Source organism: Gekko japonicus, unplaced genomic scaffold, assembly GCF_001447785.1.
Source record: "Gekko japonicus isolate JY-2015 unplaced genomic scaffold, Gekko_japonicus_V1.1 scaffold1048, whole genome shotgun sequence".
NCBI classification, from domain to species: domain Eukaryota; kingdom Metazoa; phylum Chordata; class Lepidosauria; order Squamata; family Gekkonidae; genus Gekko; species Gekko japonicus.
Window position 1 is genome coordinate 469,938 of NW_015166454.1, and position 18,086 is coordinate 488,023.

Below are 18,086 nucleotides of genomic sequence, written 5' to 3' on the forward strand. Positions count from 1 at the left end.
GTCACTTAGTACAGGCAGATGGAAAGGAATGATTTCAGGACCTTCGACTTGCACAAGGACTGGCTCTGCACAACAAAATGGCTGCCGCCCCTCACCACTTGGCTCCACCACAAAATGGCTGCCACTGGAGATGCAGGTTGCAAGGAAGGCCTACGAGCTCTGCCCTAATAACCGGAAACCCTCCCCCCCATTGAACAGGAGGGGGGATACTTAGCCGCCCAAATACAGATATAGAGGGGGGAAAGGGGGCTAAAAGCAAGAAAAAAACCCTAACCAGGCAACAAAGAGGCCTTCAAGTCTGGGAGGGAAGGGACGGGTGTGTGTGAAGCAGCCTTACCCTGCTACTGCCCCTTATTGCCACGGTGCCAACCCCCTGCTCCTGGGCCTAATTCCCTGTCAGCTGGGGCCCTATAACTCCCCCCAATACAAGAAAGGCCACCAAAGGGGCTAAGCAACTGGTGAGGCTTGATGGCCGACACCGCACGCAGCAACAGCCCAGAGCACTGCCGTCCCACTGCTGGGAACAGGCTACTCTCACCGAAATATGCCACCAGCGCGCAAACGGGCCACAACACAGGTAAAACATTGCCCAGAGCATAGAAGCCCCCCTGCAGCCACCTGATGCAGTGCAGCACCAAAATCAAGCCACTGGCGTGGCCCCCAATGTAGCCACAACTGGCAACAGAGAGCTGCCCTGAAGCTGCAGCCAGACAATCAGGCCTGGTCCCTCGCCGTCACCTGCACCCCAACGCTGAACTCTGTTCCCCCTTTTTGGAGTTAAGGCTGCAACACAGCCCCTCCTCCTTCCTCCTCACGAGGAGGCAAAGGCGTCCCTCAGGAGGCATGCCATTGGCTGCCTCCTGTGGGGCCGGATTACTACTAAAATGCAATCATTCAAGATCATGACAAAGTGCTACCTTTCACCTCAAAAGCTACACTATATATATCCCACTACAAGCCCACTATGCTGGAAAGGATGTGGGTCAATAGCTTTTTTCATCCAACGCTGGTGGGCATGCCCATGAATAGCTAAATTTTGGAATGTGGTAATTGAGTACATCAGTACAATAACAGACTTTCCCGTTCCAAAGAAACCAGAATTGCTGTTGTTATTGCTCTGGGAAAACAGTGATTTGCTGAATAAAAAAAATATATTAATCAACTTTTTGCTGGTAGCGGTGAGATCCTGCATTGCCATCAAATGGAAAAGTAACTTACCTCCATCAATTTCGCTCTGGTACGGTAGGATTTCGCAAGTCTATATGATGGAATTAATTGCGTAAAAGAATGTTCTGAATGACAATACTAGGCTAGAAGGGGGCCGAGCTACTGTACTTCTCTGTCCCCTTCCCTTACCTCCATGCCTAGTCCCACCGCTATACCTTCCCCTCCCAAGGAACACTGGAATCTCTTGCCCAATCATTGGCACACCTAGTGGTCTTCGCAAGCCTCAGATCAACTAGTAGAGCTGATGGCAAGCATCCAATATTTGTATGTAGTACCAGTAGTGTACAGCTTCCAGCACTGCTGGATTCACAGCTTAATCCAACCTATCCTACCATGTAACTCAGTCACACACTTGATTGCCAGTAATCTTTCTCTTATTTCCTGCTTATGTAACCCGTGCAGTTTTGTAAAACCTAATTTTTCTAAAAAAAGGGGCTACAAGATGTTTTAACAAAGAGAAAATGCCCCTCTGTGTGTGAGTACAAAGTGCCATCAAGTCACAAATGACTTATGGAGACCCTATAGGATTTTCAAGGCAAGATATGTTCAGAAGTGGTTTGCCTTTGCCTGCCTCTACATAGTGACCCTGGAATTCCTTGGTGGTCTCCCACCCAGATACTAACCAGGGCTTACCCAGCTTAGCTTCTGAGATCTAACAGACCTGGACTGTTGAAAATGTAGGATGGAAATTTTGTGTGAAAACAATGGTGATTGCCATACATGGATTTTTCTCCATAAGGACAATTGGATATCCCCCATGTTTTTTTGGAGCAGCCACACAATACGATGCCCAATCCAGGCATGATTCATGATCCTTAAGGTGCTGTCTCATTTTAGCCAGAATCTGCTCAAAGGAAGAACTGAAGGATAGCTGCAGGTGGACACTCTGCAACAGCCATTCGGGAGACGGGGTGGAACTGAGCCCTGTCTTCAAATTGGCACAGCTAATCTCCATATTTCCTCCCCCCCTTTTTCCCTTCAATGGTTTTTTTTTCTTTCAGAAGTGAACCATGGTACAGGAGTTGTTACCTTTCTGCAGGGCATGCAAGGCAGAGATGGGGAGACTGGGGAGCTAGGATTCACCACCATCCAATATATTGTACATACACTGTTTTTATCTGTTAGTATGTATTGGACTGTTTAATTTGGTTTTATATTGAAAATGTATACTATCCTGTTGTAAGCCGCCCTGAGCCCTTCTTTATGGAACAGCGGCCCAGTAAATCCAATGTAATAAATAAATAAATTTATGCTGCAGGAAGGATGGTGTAAATCTGGGAAGGGGGAAGAGGGTTGCTGGATCTTTGGAGGACTGGTATGTTTGTCATTGTATCAGTACTTTTGTGCCAATGTACAATATGCCAATGTAACAGAGGGAAAGGGAGGAGGTGGAAAGTGGAGGTCAGAACCTCCTGGAGGCATTTATTTCACCATTACGTGAACTAGGATGCTGGATTAGATGGGCTTTTAGTCTGATCCAACCAGGTTGTCATCCTTACAGCAAGCCTGCAGGTAGGCTGATATTATTACTACATCAATGCAAAAGCAACTTTTCTAATTAGCCTGTTCATCACCATTGTAAAGCACCACATATTCTGCTTCAGCTTCCGGAAAGCAGAGAAATTTGAATGGTATTTATGTTTCACATCAATGCTTAAACATACCCTATTTTTGGTTTCACTATGCATTCTGAAGACCTCTATGTAAAGAAGACACCTAAAGGCCATTTCTTCTTGTAAAGGCTTAAGCAGGGGTCATTTCCTGCAGGAGCGCACAGGAGCGGAGCTCCGGCAGTAAAGAGCCCACCCCCTGCTCCCAGCAGCCCTCAGTCAGAGCAAGAAGCAGCCAGGTAAGTTGCAGAGCCCCCCCCCCCGTCCAAAACAGTTCAGTGGCACCTTTAAGACCAAGTTTTATTCATGTACAAGCTCTCCCTCCTCTGCAAGGACAGATCTGCATGTCCCCCCCCCCAATAGCTAGCAATCCAAAACAGTCCAGTGGAGCCTGAGCAGTGGGTGTTGCCTTCTGACACACTTCCAGTGATGTCAGGGGGTGTGGCATATGCAAATAAGTTATGCTAATTAGTTTTGTTAATGAGCTCCTGTACCTCTTTTTCTTTGAAATAACCCCTGGGCTTAAGTCATCGTTGTTTAGGGTGTCATGAAAAGCTCCTGCAGTTCAAAATTGACCCATATACCATGGAACCTGACACAAAGCAGGAAGCTTAATGATGTCTGCTCAGATGTGGTGGAAACATTTAAAGTAGAGGCAACAGGAAAGAACAAAGGGGCCACAATAGCAACTGACAACAAACTCCCCAAATATGTGGTAAATTGGGCTGTTTCCAGTGTCTGGCTTTGGGGATGCTGCCAATGTAACTTGGAACCCATTGAAAACTGATTGTGTGTGTGTTTGTGTGAGTAAAGAAGATAAGGCACAGAACAGCAGGCTATAAATGTGAGGTGGAAAGGAAAATAATAAGAATTCTTTATAGTTCCCCTACCAATGTGAACAAAATAATCATTTAAAAGTTCAATTCTGGAGAAGATGTAGTAGTGCTTGTGAGTTACAATGGCCCCGGTCACACGGGCTGGATATCGCGGGGGGGGAGGCGTGACTGTTTGCCCCGGAGCGAACTACCGTGCGGCAGCCAGATCAAATGTCCCACTCGATGTCCCGCCGATGTCCCATGGTTGGGGGGAGGTGCCGATCATACCTCACTCCTGCGGCGCGGCAAAGAAGCGGCGCCGCGGGGGTTGTGTTGTTTTTTAACCCAAGTGTTCGCATGCGCCGTTGGGTGCTTGTGTGCACCCGTAGAGACTTGACAAAAAAAACTTTTCGTGACGGGACGTGGGCGGGCGCCGGATGCCATGAGCTAACACCAGAAACGTGATCTGATGCCCACCTTTGCACCGCGGTTTCCGGAAACGAATACCTCGGAGGTACTAGTTTTTTACAGCGCATCTTTGGAGTGAAGCCTCGGGTGAGCCACGGGAGCTCTACGCTTCCCAGATGTGGCAGTGAAATCATGCTCGGAAAATCCGCCTATCTTCCATCGCTCTAGCGTGCCTAATGCTCCGTGTGACCGGGGCCAATGTCGGGTCCACCCCCCCAGAATGTCAAGTGTTCATGGCTGAAATCCACTTTATATTGCTCAAGGAATGAATTAGTCTTGTGAGTTCTAAAAAAAAAACAGTCCTCCTTGCATACCATGAGAATCAGCTTTTATCTAGTGCACAAATGTATGTAAGTGCTGCCTGACTGGAGATTTGAACTGGAAACTTAATATACTATAAACAGTTGCATATTCATTTAGAGCGGTTAGCCCTTAGTTCAGATCTCAGCTCAGCCATGAATTCACTGTTGGAAGAGAAGGCCTAGACATTGTCTTGAGCCTCAGCCTGTGGGGAGGGGGTTGCAAACACGGCAGTGAGATAGACAGGCAACTGTGTTTTTTTTCTTCCTGTTTACTCTCCTGTCTCTGTTCTTTGATGTAGACTGATAGATTACAGGGAAATTGCTTTCCTTTCTTCCATTCTGGCCTCTCTCTCTCACACACACACACACACTCTCTGCTCTCGCACACATCCACAATGGAGGCAGAATGCCTCTCTGCATCCAGACCCATCCAAGGAAGTTTAGATTAGCTCTGTCTCTATCTCTTAAGCTTCACTATCTAGAATGTAGTTTGTAAATAAAAGGACTATTATTAGTCTTGAAATTGAAAAGAGGCTTTGTGTAACTTTGTAACTCAGCTAGCACACTGAGATCAAAGGGCTTCTATTGTGTGTAGCCAAGGTGCACTCTGCTAAATTGAGAAGGGATACTGGACTAACTAAGCAGTTACTCCCAGCATTCACTGTGTAGTCTTAGTCAGCAAAATACTAACAGTATACCAGGCATTGCACAGGAGTGATGCAACATACCCTAGAGAGTCATAGGCTGTGTTAGAAAGGTAGAGCAATTGTGGATCCTGGCTACAGCAACTGCCAGGGAAGGTTTTCCAGTCCTGTGGTCCTGTTGCCTCCTTCCAGGTCCTGCAATAAAATGAAGTGAAGGTGATTTACAGTGCAATCCTATTCAGATATACTCAAAATGACTCAGGAGTAATCAATGGGGCTAATTTCCACAAAAATTTCCACATCTGTTAGGGTCTTTGCACAAGTGGAAGTGTTAAAAAACCTTACACCTACCCCTTGCATTAAGTTAAACATAGCATATTACAAACTGTTTTCCCTCTTGAGTAATATTTATTTATTTATTTATTTATTTATTCCATTTACACCCTGCCCTCCCCGCGAACAGGCTCAGGGTGGCTTACATTAGTCAGTACCCAGTACCATAAAACCATATACAAAAGTTAAAACCTTTTAAGATGTTGTGCAAGCTATTTATGTGCACAGTAAAGATAAGAAGGAAAAAGCTGTATTTACATTTTTGCTTGGGCATCACTTCAATCTAATCCAATAGCTTGTCTTGTCTGTGTCTTCATGGAAGGGTTATTTGTCTTTTCCGTTGCAGTCCCTACCATTCAGAATGGACTTCCTGGACAGGTTCACAGAGCTATTTCTCTGGCTGCATTCTACAAGGCAGGGTTCCTTCCCCTCCCCCCCAGCATTTGTAATGTGATCATTGGCACAAAACTGGTTTGCTCTGTGTTTTGTGGGGCAATTGATACTGTGATCCAGTTCATGGTTTGTTGATGTTGTTTTTAATGGTTGGTGAATTAATAATGGATTTGAGTGAAATAAAGAGGCAAGGGAGACATTTTAAACAAATAAAAATATAAATAAATGCCAGTTGTAGGGTTAATTCCTACACTGGAAAATAGCCATTTCTGGTGCCAGTGATGCATAGTGGCATTCTAACTATTATGGTTTATTTTTTGAAAGTATATGAATAATCATATTTTCAATTGTCAGTAGTACCACTTAGTATTATGTTATTCACCACATTGGGGACCCTGAACAAGGTGGAAAGGTGGCTTAGCAATGTTTTAAATAAGTAATTAATAAATAATGAGAAAATTCTAGTTCAGCATATCAATCTTTGAGAGATTTAAAACAACATGAATTACATTAAGCATGACAAATGGTGCTTTCCTGCTCTATAAAAAGGAGCTATAGATCTGTAGTACAGCACATACTGGTCCAGTACTTTTCAACCATTTTATCAGTGATCTGGATGAAGGGGTAGAAGGGCTACTCATTAAATTTGCTGATGATACCAAATTGGAAGGAGTAGCAAACACCCAAGATAGAGTTACAATTCAACAAGACCTGAATACTCTGGAGAAGTGGGCAGTTGCGAACAGGATGCAATTCAACAAAGATAAATGCACATCTTACATCTGGGCCACAAAAATGTCAAGAACAAATACTGGATGGGGGATATGTTTCTAGGGAGTAGTGTATGCGAAAGAGATCTTGGGGTAAGAGTGGACTGTAAACTAAATATGATCAGTCAGAGTAATGCGGTAGCAAAAAAGGCTAATTCAGTCTTGGGTTGTATTAAAAGGGCCATAGCATTGAAATTGCAGGAGGTCATTGCTCCTCTGTATACTGCCTTGGTCAGGCCGCACCTTGAATACTGTGTGCAGTTCTGGAGGCCTCACTTCGAAAAGGATGTGGGCAAAGTCGAGAGGGTGCAGAAGAGAGCAACGAGGATGATCAGGGGTCTGCAGACTGAGCCCTATGAGGAAAGGCTAAGGGCCTTGGGAATGTTTAGTTTGGAGATAAGGAGATTGGGGGGGGCATGATAACTTTCTTTAAATATGTGAAAGGCTGTCATTTGGAGGAGGGCAAGGAGCTGTTCCAGTTGGCTGCAGAGGATAGGACCCGAAGCAACAGGTTTAAATTACATGCAGAAAGGTATCGGCTGGATATCAGGAAAACCTTTTTCATAGTCAGAGTGGTTCAAAGGTGGAATCAGCTGCCTAGGGAGGTGGTAAGCTCCCCATCACTGGCAGCTTTCAAGAAGAGGCTGGATGAATATTTGCCAGAGATGCTTTAGGCTGGTCCTGCACTGGGCTGGGGGTTGGACTAGATGGTCTATATGGCCCCTTCCATCTCTATGATTCTATGACATACCTTGCCTGCAAGAGGGGCCAGGTACAGTCCTTGGTATCTCCATTTCAAGAAAGTCAAGTAGCAGGTCCCTGAGATCATTTCCATGCCTTAGATACTACTGCCACTCAAAGAAGTCCATATTAAGCTAGATGGGCAAGTAATCTGACTCCGTATTAAGTGGCTTTATGAATTATCTGTGCAAGATCAGTGCTTCTTCCTCTATGCTACCTACCCTTCTTGCCATCCTCTCTTAGAAATATTTGATTATCACATTTATCGAGTTGGGATTGAATGCATGCTGCTGTTTGCACTCCATTTAACGAAATGGCAGCCATGCTGAAGGATCCTGAAGTCAAAACTATATCTTCAGTTTGACTGTAATCAACCTCTGCTCCATGCTCTGTGCAGCTTTGATTTAGGCTTTCCAGCTGAGTCACAGTAGGGGAGATAAACCTTGAACAGTTTGATAATTTTGGTACTGTCAGATGGTAGAAATGAAGTCTCCAGGGGATACCAATTGATGCTCAGTACTTTTACTGCCAAATAAAAAAGAAGAGGGAAAACTGAACTTTGAGGAAATGCTGTTAAAAGTCTTCAGAAGCTGTTAAGATCCTTGGAAGGTAAGACTATCTCAATTACTTAAAGGCAAGAAATAAGATTCCCCCCTCCCCTTCTTCCTAGCTAGAACACAACATGGTCTCAGGGAACTTGCACATAAATCCCATTTTTAATCTTTTTTTTTGTCTCAGTTCTGTAAATTTCTGCATCATAACAACAACAGTACAGCACACAGTGAAAAGTAGCATCATCTCATGGTTGTGCAAGTAAGGTCAAGAGAAGGACTGCAGCATGCAGCAAACTCAAACCATTGCAGCTGTTCAATAGTATGCAGCTGTACTCCAGCAGAACCCTGGCTACATAAATCTTTCTCTTAATTTTTTTCCCAGTTGGAAATCTGGGTATAGTTTAAATCAATAAATGACAGAATTGTTGTGACTCATCAAACCACGTGAAACAGTGAAAAGATACTGTCTTTGTTGTCTGTTATTGGATTTTGTTGTATCAGCTTCCATTTCCTACTGTTGTTCCGAGTCTCTTAAAATGTTCCCTCTAAGCTGTGGAGTCTTGTGAGCAAAAATTCTACTTTGTGAGCTACTGGCATTAAAGTTGTGAGCAAATGATTTGGCTACTGCATAAATTAGTTTGCTCTGGAGCCATCTTTCCTGAGCTAAGACAAAAATGTGTGAGCTGGAGGCTAAAAAACTGTGAGCTAGCTGTGAGCTAGCTCACACTAACTCAGCTTAAAGGGAACACTGGTAGGGATAGATAAAAACCAGCTCAATTCATGATGAATTTGGGCTAGTTTGTGGCTCATGAAAGCGAGGTTGTGGCAGGTCAACCAGCACAAAGTTTCAAGCAGATAGTGGCGATTCGTAGCCATTTGTGGATACATTTCCAGACTGTCTCAGCTCAATCTAAATGTTTACCAAACTTTAAAGCAACGTGTGGGGGGTTAAACTTGGAGGGCATATAGAGGAGCATCCAGGGGAGGTCCCCTGTGACTTTGATGTCTCTAGCTTGGACAGGATCCATTCTATACACTCCTGAACTTGCCCCTGTCATTTCCTCAAAATGCACTTTCCTGGGGGCACCTTCTTGGGGGGGAGGCTATAACTCAGACCCCGTAAATCCAATCCTCACAAAACTTGGAGGGCTGGTAGAGGAGTCAGCTGGAGATTCCTGCAAGTTTGATGTCTCTAGCATGCCAGGAGGGTGTTCTACTGCATCATGAACCTCACAAACTGAACCAGTTCGTTTAGCAGCTAGAAGTTCATGACAGTTCCTGGTTCGTGAACCAGGCACATCACAAACCATGAACCAAACCACATTTCCCCAGTTTCTCAGTGGTGGTAAGAATTTAAAAAAGAATGCTGGGCCAATGGTGAGATGTCATATCCGAACCAAACCACATTTCCCCAGTTTCTCATTGGTGGTAAGAATTTAAAATGCTGGGCCAATGGTGAGATGTCATATTCAGGAAAAAACCTCAAAGTGACATCAGTCATTTCTAGGGATTTCTGGAAACTCTACAGTTTTACCATAGTTTTCAGCAATTCTTAGAGAGGCATGACATCATGTCCAGGTTTTCCAAGAAGTGATGTCAGACTGTCATTGACAGCTGCCACCCATACTCCCCGCCCCAGTTTCCCACATAAAACCACCAGTATGCATTCTAGCTCTGTGCAAACCTAAGGGGCTTAAGTATGCCTTATATTTTGTAAGATTGTGGCCAGAGTATACGCTGTGTCTAGGGACCTCCTTTTCCCTTTTCAAAGTATCTGACTGTGACTGTATTGAGCTCACTATAGAGTTCCATCACCTTCTCTGAAGGAGAGGGGTTTTTTTGTTTTGTTTTTAAGTACTTTAATGTTACCTCAGGTATTTTACTTCTTTTTCTTAAGTATGTATATCAAAAACACATATCCAAGACCAGCTTAAAACTATGTGCTGTCTATCTTTCTTTTCTCCCTTTCTTCTTTATCATTCTTTCTTTCTCACTGACATTTCCTATGATGAGTGCTCAGAAAGAATAGCTATCTCTGCTCGTGTCAGTTTTGTTTTGTCAGCTTGGTATGCTGGGCCTTGCTTTGCCATTTTCAAGGTCTCTTTCAATCCCGGGAACACAGCTGGCACTTCAATCAGGAGCTCAAACCGTGAAGAAACTGGCAGTTGATCCCCAACCAACTATGTGGAAGATATATTATATATTTCACAGTACACAGTGGAATACCCTTTTCATTTCATCATTGAGTGAGACTGCATCACTCATGAGCTCTTTTCTACAAAAATATTAATAATGTCCCATTCTCCTAAGGGATGAGAGCGTTCCAGAACTGAACTGCAATGACCTTAGTTTGTCAAACTGATATGACTTCAAAAAATTCAGAATGGGGCCTTTCCCCCCTCTTTTCAACTTGGTCTTCAGATCTTGTGATCTCTGGTCTAAGGATATTTTTAATCATTTTTCTGAAAAGGGGGTAAAAAATGCTAGCAGTACAATCCTATGCAGAGTTATTCCAGTCTAAACCTATTGAAATTAGTGCTTCAATCTTTGACATAAATGTTTAAATCACTGCATCTCCCTACAGCAGGCATTTTGCTTCTAAATAGTCCAAAGACACTAGTAGGTCACTTTGGGTCCACACAGTAGAATTGCCAGGTCCCCTCACCGTTGCAGTGGGGGGATTTGGGGGGCATTCTGGGGGTGGGTGGGATGTCATCGGGTGATGTCCTGATGCAATGATGTTCCCCAGAAGTGACATCATCATATTGGTGACATCATGCTCAATGCTTTGGTTTGGGGCCAAAAACTCTCTCTCTTTTTTTTGCTTCAAAACCTTACAGTTTGCCCAAAAACCAAAGCATTGTGAGTGACGTTGCTGATGCAATGACATCACTTCGGGTGATATCATCACATTGGGGATGTCACCAGGCAATGTCCCTATTTGGGGTTGGGATTTTCCCCACTGGCCAGCTGGCTGGTGGCGGATTGTAGCCACCAAAAGTGGGGAAACCCCCTCTGGGACCTCGAGGCTGGCATCCCTACCACCCAGGAATTTTGGGATCATTCTCAGCTTAGCCAAGAAGGTACTTTTCCCACCTGCTTTACATTGAAAAAGACAGAGGATGCCTAATAGCCCTGGTCCTTTGGGGCTGGTTGGGTCCTAACCAGGTCACATTGCCAGCTCACTCATCCTATTACCAACGAACTCAATAAAGCATATCTTAGCCTTAAAAGTTATGTTTTAGATGATTAGGAGGAAATTAGAATCGAGCATAGAAGCACTGAAGACTGAAATTGTGGCTTTTTCCTAGAGCATATCATGTCATGCTTCACAGCATTAGTTTTCACAATGGAACATGTGGCAGAACAGTCCTGACCTGCTTCCTCACCCTGTTCTGAGGCCTCACCTCTGTGTCTCCCACTATCCAGCATCTGGGTACCACATGGACAGCTTACAGCCTTGTGCACTACTGAGGGAGTAGCCACTTGCCAACTGACTGTCCCACCCTGGACTGGGCTCCTTTTAAAAATAGCATGCCCTTGCCTGGAATGATGGAGCTCTAAATGATGCAGTTATAAGGCCTTTATTAAAAGAAAATGTCCACACACCTACTTTCAGCACAGCACCAGATTAAGCAAGGAACCCCAATAAAAATGGTAAACTGCAAATTCTTTGTCTGTCCATCTATACAAGCCCCACTGGATCTTAGTATAAGGTAGGCTCCTTATCTTAAAAGGTTACTGTTATTCTGAAGGGTTCCCCTTGAAACCTCTGACCAGATGTGAGGTCTAGCGCATGGCAATGGCTGCTTCCAGCAATTCTCAGGTAAGAGTTCTATCCGCCTCAATGGAATCAACACCAATAAGACCCTCCTTCTTACTCATCTCTCTTTCTCTTACCACTCACCAGGTCAGGTCAGGTCAAAGAAGCTTTTCCTGAAGTCTTTCTAGCACCTTAAGTCTGTCCAATCCCTGTTCCCAACTAGATATCACCTATCTAATTGGAGGGTGTGTGTGTGTGACCTGATCCTCTCACTGAGTACACCAAAGGTTTGGTGGGTGAAGCCTGAAGAGCAATTGATCCCCCCCCACTTGTAGTCTACCAAGAGAGATAAAACTTTTTCAGACTCAAGAAGATGGTTTTATTCAGTTCAGACCTCCAAATAAAAATGCATTTTTCCTTCCCAAGATTCAAGCAAAAGGGGACCCTTTTACAGAAGGTTGTTCTGCAATAAATCCAAACAAATTAATCACAAGAAATTTACAAGATGCATAGTACACATTAGATCATCTATATGCAAGTCCATCATAATCACACACAGAAGACAGTCCCCTTTCCTTCCTGGAAAGGAAATCTCCAACCATGTTGTTGCTGAACAACCACTTTTTATGCTGAACTCCTGAATCTTCCAAGAGCACCTCTGAAGTTTGGTGTTCAAGTTTTTCATTGTTTGTTGCCATTGTAAAGATGAGTGGTCTGTTAAAGGTGAACACTTGCACCCATAAATAAGGTCTAAGTGCACCCAGTACCCATGCAAGTGCCCAAACCAGAAAAGCCCCAGCCTTCCTCTCGATCTTTAGGGATTCCCAGTTCTGGATTGCCTCTACATTGTCCCTCTTCAGTCAGAAGTTCCCACTACCCGCTCTGTGTCTCAGGTAGACCACCTCTGGCATTCAAAACTGCCATTTGTCCAGCTTTCAGGACAGAGAAGAAGAAGAAGAGGAGGAGGAGGAGGAGGAGGAGGAGGAGGAGGGCCAGTTTGGTGTAGTGGTTAAGTGCGCGAACTCTAATCTGGGAGAACTGGGTTTGATTCCCTACTCCTCCACTTGCACCTGGCTGGATGACCTTGGGCAAGCCGTAGCTCTGATAAGAGCTGTTCTTGAAAAAGAGCAGTTTCTGTCAGAGCTCTCTCAGCCCCACCTTCCTCACAGGGTGTCTGTTGTGGGGAGGGGAAGGGAATGGGGTTTGTAAGCTGCTCTGAGACACCTTTGGGTAGTGAAGGGCGGGGTATAAATCCAATCTCCTCCTCCTCCTCCTCTTCTTCTTCTTCTTCTTCTTCTTCTTCTTCTTCTTCTTCTTCTTCTTCTTCTTCTTCTTCTTCTTCTTCTTCTTCGTGGTGAGGCAAGGCCCTGGATGGCACCTGACACTCTTGCCAAATGCTCAAAGTGTGAATCCAAATCATTGCAAAAAGTAATGATGTGATCAATATAAGCCACTGCAAATTTTGACATGCCATTTCACAAGGTATTTAGCAGCTTCTGAAAAGATGCACATGCATTCCTAAGTCCAAAACACAACAGAATAACTTCATCTGGAGTGATCAAGGTATATTTAGGTCTGGCTTCTTCCTTCCATTTCATTTGCCAAAGACCCTCACTATTCACCATGTAAGGGAGCCACCTGATAGGCAGGTATGACCCTGCATCTATTCCATACCTAGCCAAATCTGGTCTGTTTCCTTCCTAAAACCATTCTCAAGTTGATGAAGAACTGAATGGATTCCTTCTCTGTCCTGAAATAACACTCCTGCTGACTAGTCCAGCTTCTCCCACTTTGCCAGTTCAGAAAACCAAGCCAAAACATCCATTAAGTTCTTACCCAGGTCTGCATCTCCTCCTTCCCTCTTAGCTACACTTAACACCATATTCCCGTCAAGGTATAGTTTCAATATATTCACATGAGCAATCTTGGTCTTTCCCCCTTACCATTCCATAGAAATAGCCAGGGGTCATTTCATTAAAAAAAGAGGTGCAGGAGCTCATTAGCATAACTTATTTGCATATGCCACACCCCTGATATCTCCCGAAGTGTGTCAGAAGGCAACACCCACCACTCAGGCTCCACTGGACTGTTTTGGATTGCTAGCTATTGAGGGGGGAGAGAGGAACATGCAGATCTGTCCTCGCAGAGGAGGGAGAGCTTTACCTGAATAAAACTTATACTTAAAGGTGCCACTGGACTGTTTTGGACCGGGGAGGCGAGGGGAGCTCTGCAACTTACCTGGCTGCTTCTTGCTCTGACTGAGGGCTGCTGGGAGCAGGGAGTGGGGCTTGTTGCATGTGCCTGCCCCCTGGGCTCTTTACTGCCAGAGCTCCGCTCCTGTGTGCTCCTGCAGGAAATGACCCCTGGAAATAGCATAGGTGACATCATCCAGCCTATCCACAACCACTTGACGTTTGTCTCATGCAGCTTTCAGACTGTCAGTGCACAAAGGCAGAAAAACCATCACCTTGTTACCCAGCTCAAAAGTCTAAGACCTACCATTTTTTTCATACCAGCTGCTCTGATTTACCTTGTCCTTAGCCATATTCTCTCTGACAAACACTCATAATCTATTGAGCCAGTTTGCTGTAAGGGGTAAGAGTGGAGGACTCTAGAGAGCCAGGTTTGATTCCCCACTCCTCCACATGAGGTCTGCTGGGTGACCTTGGGTCAGTCACAGTTCTGTCAGAATTCTCTCAGCCCCACCTACCTCACAGGGTGTCTGTTGTGGGGAGAGGAAGGGGAGGCGATTGTAAGTCACGGGACTCCTTCAGGTAGTGAGGAGCAGGATATAAAACCAACTCTTTTTCTTCTTTCAGCCACTCTAAAATACAAGACACAGGTCCCTGCCACATGGGGGGGAAAAGGACGGGCAAAGTGCGGCTTTTGAAAGCTGCACCAAAATAGAGACGCGGCGACAGGATCATACAGATCCTGTGAGCCACCACGCAATTGCTCCCCGGCATGATCAGATGCTGGGGAGACCGGGGAGAAAGTGACGGGAGGCTGCTGAACTGTGCATGTGTTCCCCGGCCGTTCCGGTAAGACCTCCTCTGGAGGTGGTGTATTTTTGATGTGGGTTTTCGGCCAGAAGGGCCAGATTGGGGACGGGTGCACAACATTTCCCAGATGGTGCGGTGGGATCGCGCCCGTTTGCTGCGCCCCCGATCCGTCCCTCTCCCGGCCCAAAACCTTTCGTGTGACCGGGGCCACAATCTACCTATTTAGCCTCTGGGATCTTTTCTTCCCTTCTCTCCCTAACAAGATGCAGTAGTCCCCTGACTTTCCTTCCAAACATGACTTCAAAGGGAAAGAAACCTCTGGATTCCTGAGGAACTTTCCTATACACAGATGACAACTATGGCAACTCCTCATCCCAGTCCTGGGGATAAGAATCAACGTAAGCTTCAAGCATCCCTTTCAACATCCCGTTGCATTTCTCTGTCAAGTCAAGTAGGGGTGTGCATTTGGTATAAACCAAGCCGAATAAATACCCCAAAAATACCTTTATTGGTATTTTTCGAGTATTTTCTAAACTGAATACAGATTAGAGAATCTGATTCAACTACCTATATTGATGACACTGATGAAAGCCAAAAATATTTGGCATTCCACAATATTGAATGGCAACTGTGGAGAGGTTTAACGTTTAAAGGGCTACAGTTACCTTTCATTTCTGGCTCTTTCTTTTCATTTGTTCCGATTTCCAGGGCAACAGGAGGGAGGGAGAAAAGGCATCTCTGCAGGCCAATGGCAAAAGCCCCTTCGGGGGAGCTTAGTGCCAATCACTGCAACTTTGCAAGATTGTTGCTGGCTTCAGATGTGAAGTCCAACTAATTAGCTTCCTTTCCCAGGGAACAGGCAGGAGGGGGGAAGGAGCAGGGGCAATTTGGCCAATAGGATTTCAGGTTAGGGGGGACACTGCTATTTAGCCAACCACAGAAGTTGGTTCTTTTTTGAAATTTTTTTGTGCATGGGTAGAGAGCATGAAGGCAAGGGTCTGGCTGAACTAGAGTCCATTGTTGTGAGAGGTGGAGACTGAAGTGTGTGACTGGCTTTTGCTTCAGCTGATGTTCAGAGCCTGACACTCCTGCTGTGGACTTCAGATCACATCCTGCCTGCCTGCCTGCCTGCCTGGAGAAGACTGAAGACAGAGAGTGGTTTGACTTATAACAACAGTTTTTAAAAAGTTTTTTTGTTTTACTGTTAGTTTGTTCTTTGGCTTGGTGGTTGGTGGTAGGTTCGGGATGGGGCTTAGGCCAAATGCCTCGGGCCTTTTTGTCTTTGGGTTTTTTTAAATATTCTTAGGTTTAGTTGGTTTTCTGGCTTCTAGTTTGCAGTTATTTTTGTTTGGCCCTAGTGGTTGGGGGTGGGTGGGTTTGAGGCCAAGAGGGCCTCAGGCCTTTTTGTGTTTGGGTTTTTTTATACTCTTAGGTTAATTTTTATTGGAGGTTTTTTCCCTTATGGCTTGCAGTTATTTTTGAGGAGTTTGAAGCACTGGGTTCTGCTACTGAGCACTAGTACATTGCACTGGTTCTGCTGTCCTTGCAGAAAGTCCACCCCCCATTGTCTACTTCAGAGATTGTCAAATTTGACCTTAGTCCTGTTGGGTTTTAGCACTGCCACAGTGGCACTGGTTCTGCTGGGCACATTGCACTGGTTCTGCTGCTGGACTTGCAAAAATGCCCCCCCCCACTTCACTTTTTACTGCAGAGATTCTTTGGGACATTCTGCTGGGCTTGTATTGCCTTGCTATTTTCCTCCATTGGAAACAATGGAGGATGGGGGCACCTTCTTTGGGTGCCCATAGAATCGGACCCCCTGGTCCAATTGCTTTGAAACTTAGGGGTTCTTTTGAGGAGAGGCTCCAGCAGCTGGACTGCAAATTTGGTGCCTCTACCTCAACCACCCCCCAGACCACTGAATATACCCCAGGATAGATTTGTCATTGGCTTTCATGGTCCCCATAGGGTACAATAGACCTGAATATATTCAGAATTCCTGAATATTTACGAAATCCAAATGTTTACTGATATTGAGATTTGGGAAATACTGGAATGTTTCAGGTCTAATATACCTGAAACTGGGGGGAACTATTTTTTTCTTGCACACCCCTTGTGGTAAGCATGTCTTAAGATGCTTCACCCACAACACCACTTCCAGAGACACTCCATCAGTTCCAACAAGAAATTACATCCCATCTGTCAAAGTCTCTATTGGAAAACCTAACTGACAGAAAACTTCAACCATAGCCTCCGCTACTGCCTGAGCATCAGTTGAAGCTAAAGTCACACTCTCCAGGTACCTGGCATAATACACCAGAGTCAGAATAAATCTCTGTGGAGGCTTTGAGAAAGGTCCAACTCTATCAATGCCCACCTGCTGAAATGCCTGGCCCATGATAGGAAGAGCCTGACCTATGATAGGAAGGGTACAAAGACACCCTTGCTTTGTATCCACTCTGTAGCAAGACATACCAAATTTACAATAGCTTCTCCCATTATGTGCTAACTTGGGGCAGTAAGAAGAGCTAGCATCTGCAGAGACACTTTCCTGCCCCCACCCTGGGTTTGGCTGTGTGTTACCACATTTGCTTAATACTGGCCACTAATAAGATTCTGGCCAAGTATCACAAGGTAGAGCTGGTTCTTCATAACCCCCATATCTGGGAGGCCTATAGTCCTTTCTATTCCACAGGCACCCTTTCCACAATAATAGTCAGGGCCACCCCACCAATCCCCTGGATTCATAATGCCATGTTGGGCACAATATCAGACCCTCACATCAGATCAGTGCACACTAAGGTTACAGAGAAACCTGTATTGGCATATCCCCAAACCAATTGGTCTCTCAGCCTCACTAGTTCTCTGTAGTGTCCCCAGGCTTCTGCTGGCCTTAGATGGCAAAGAGGCACTCATCTCCCTTATATATAAAAGCCGAATGGTGGTGGCACTTCTCTAGAAGATTCCACACACTCCGGAATTGGTTGGCGCCCTGGTGTGTCACTCAGAATCTGTCCCTATCCACTGGCTGCATTGCTTGCATGTTGCCTCCAACATTCCAAACAGTTTGCTGTTCCCCCCCCCGCCGCCAGTCAGAACACAGAGGTTATTTGTATATGCAGCCTCATTGGCCTTTGCCTTGGAACACAGAAGTCGTTTGCATATGTGACTTGATTGGCTTTTGCCTCTAACATTCTAACCAGTTTTGCTGTTCTGAGGTAAAATGTGTCCAATCTCCAGGTGAGGGCTGGAGATCACTCAGAATTAAAACTGTTCCAGATGGCAGAGATCAGTTCCCCTGGAGAAAATAGTGGGCTCTGTATCCTTATATGCTGCTGAGGTGGGCCCCGTATGACAGCCAATGTGACATAGCAGTCAGGGCTTCAGAGCACGGGAGAGGCTGCAGGTGTGTGGGGGGTGGAAAGCTGAAGAGTGAGGGTGAAATAAAGGTAGGTTGATGATTG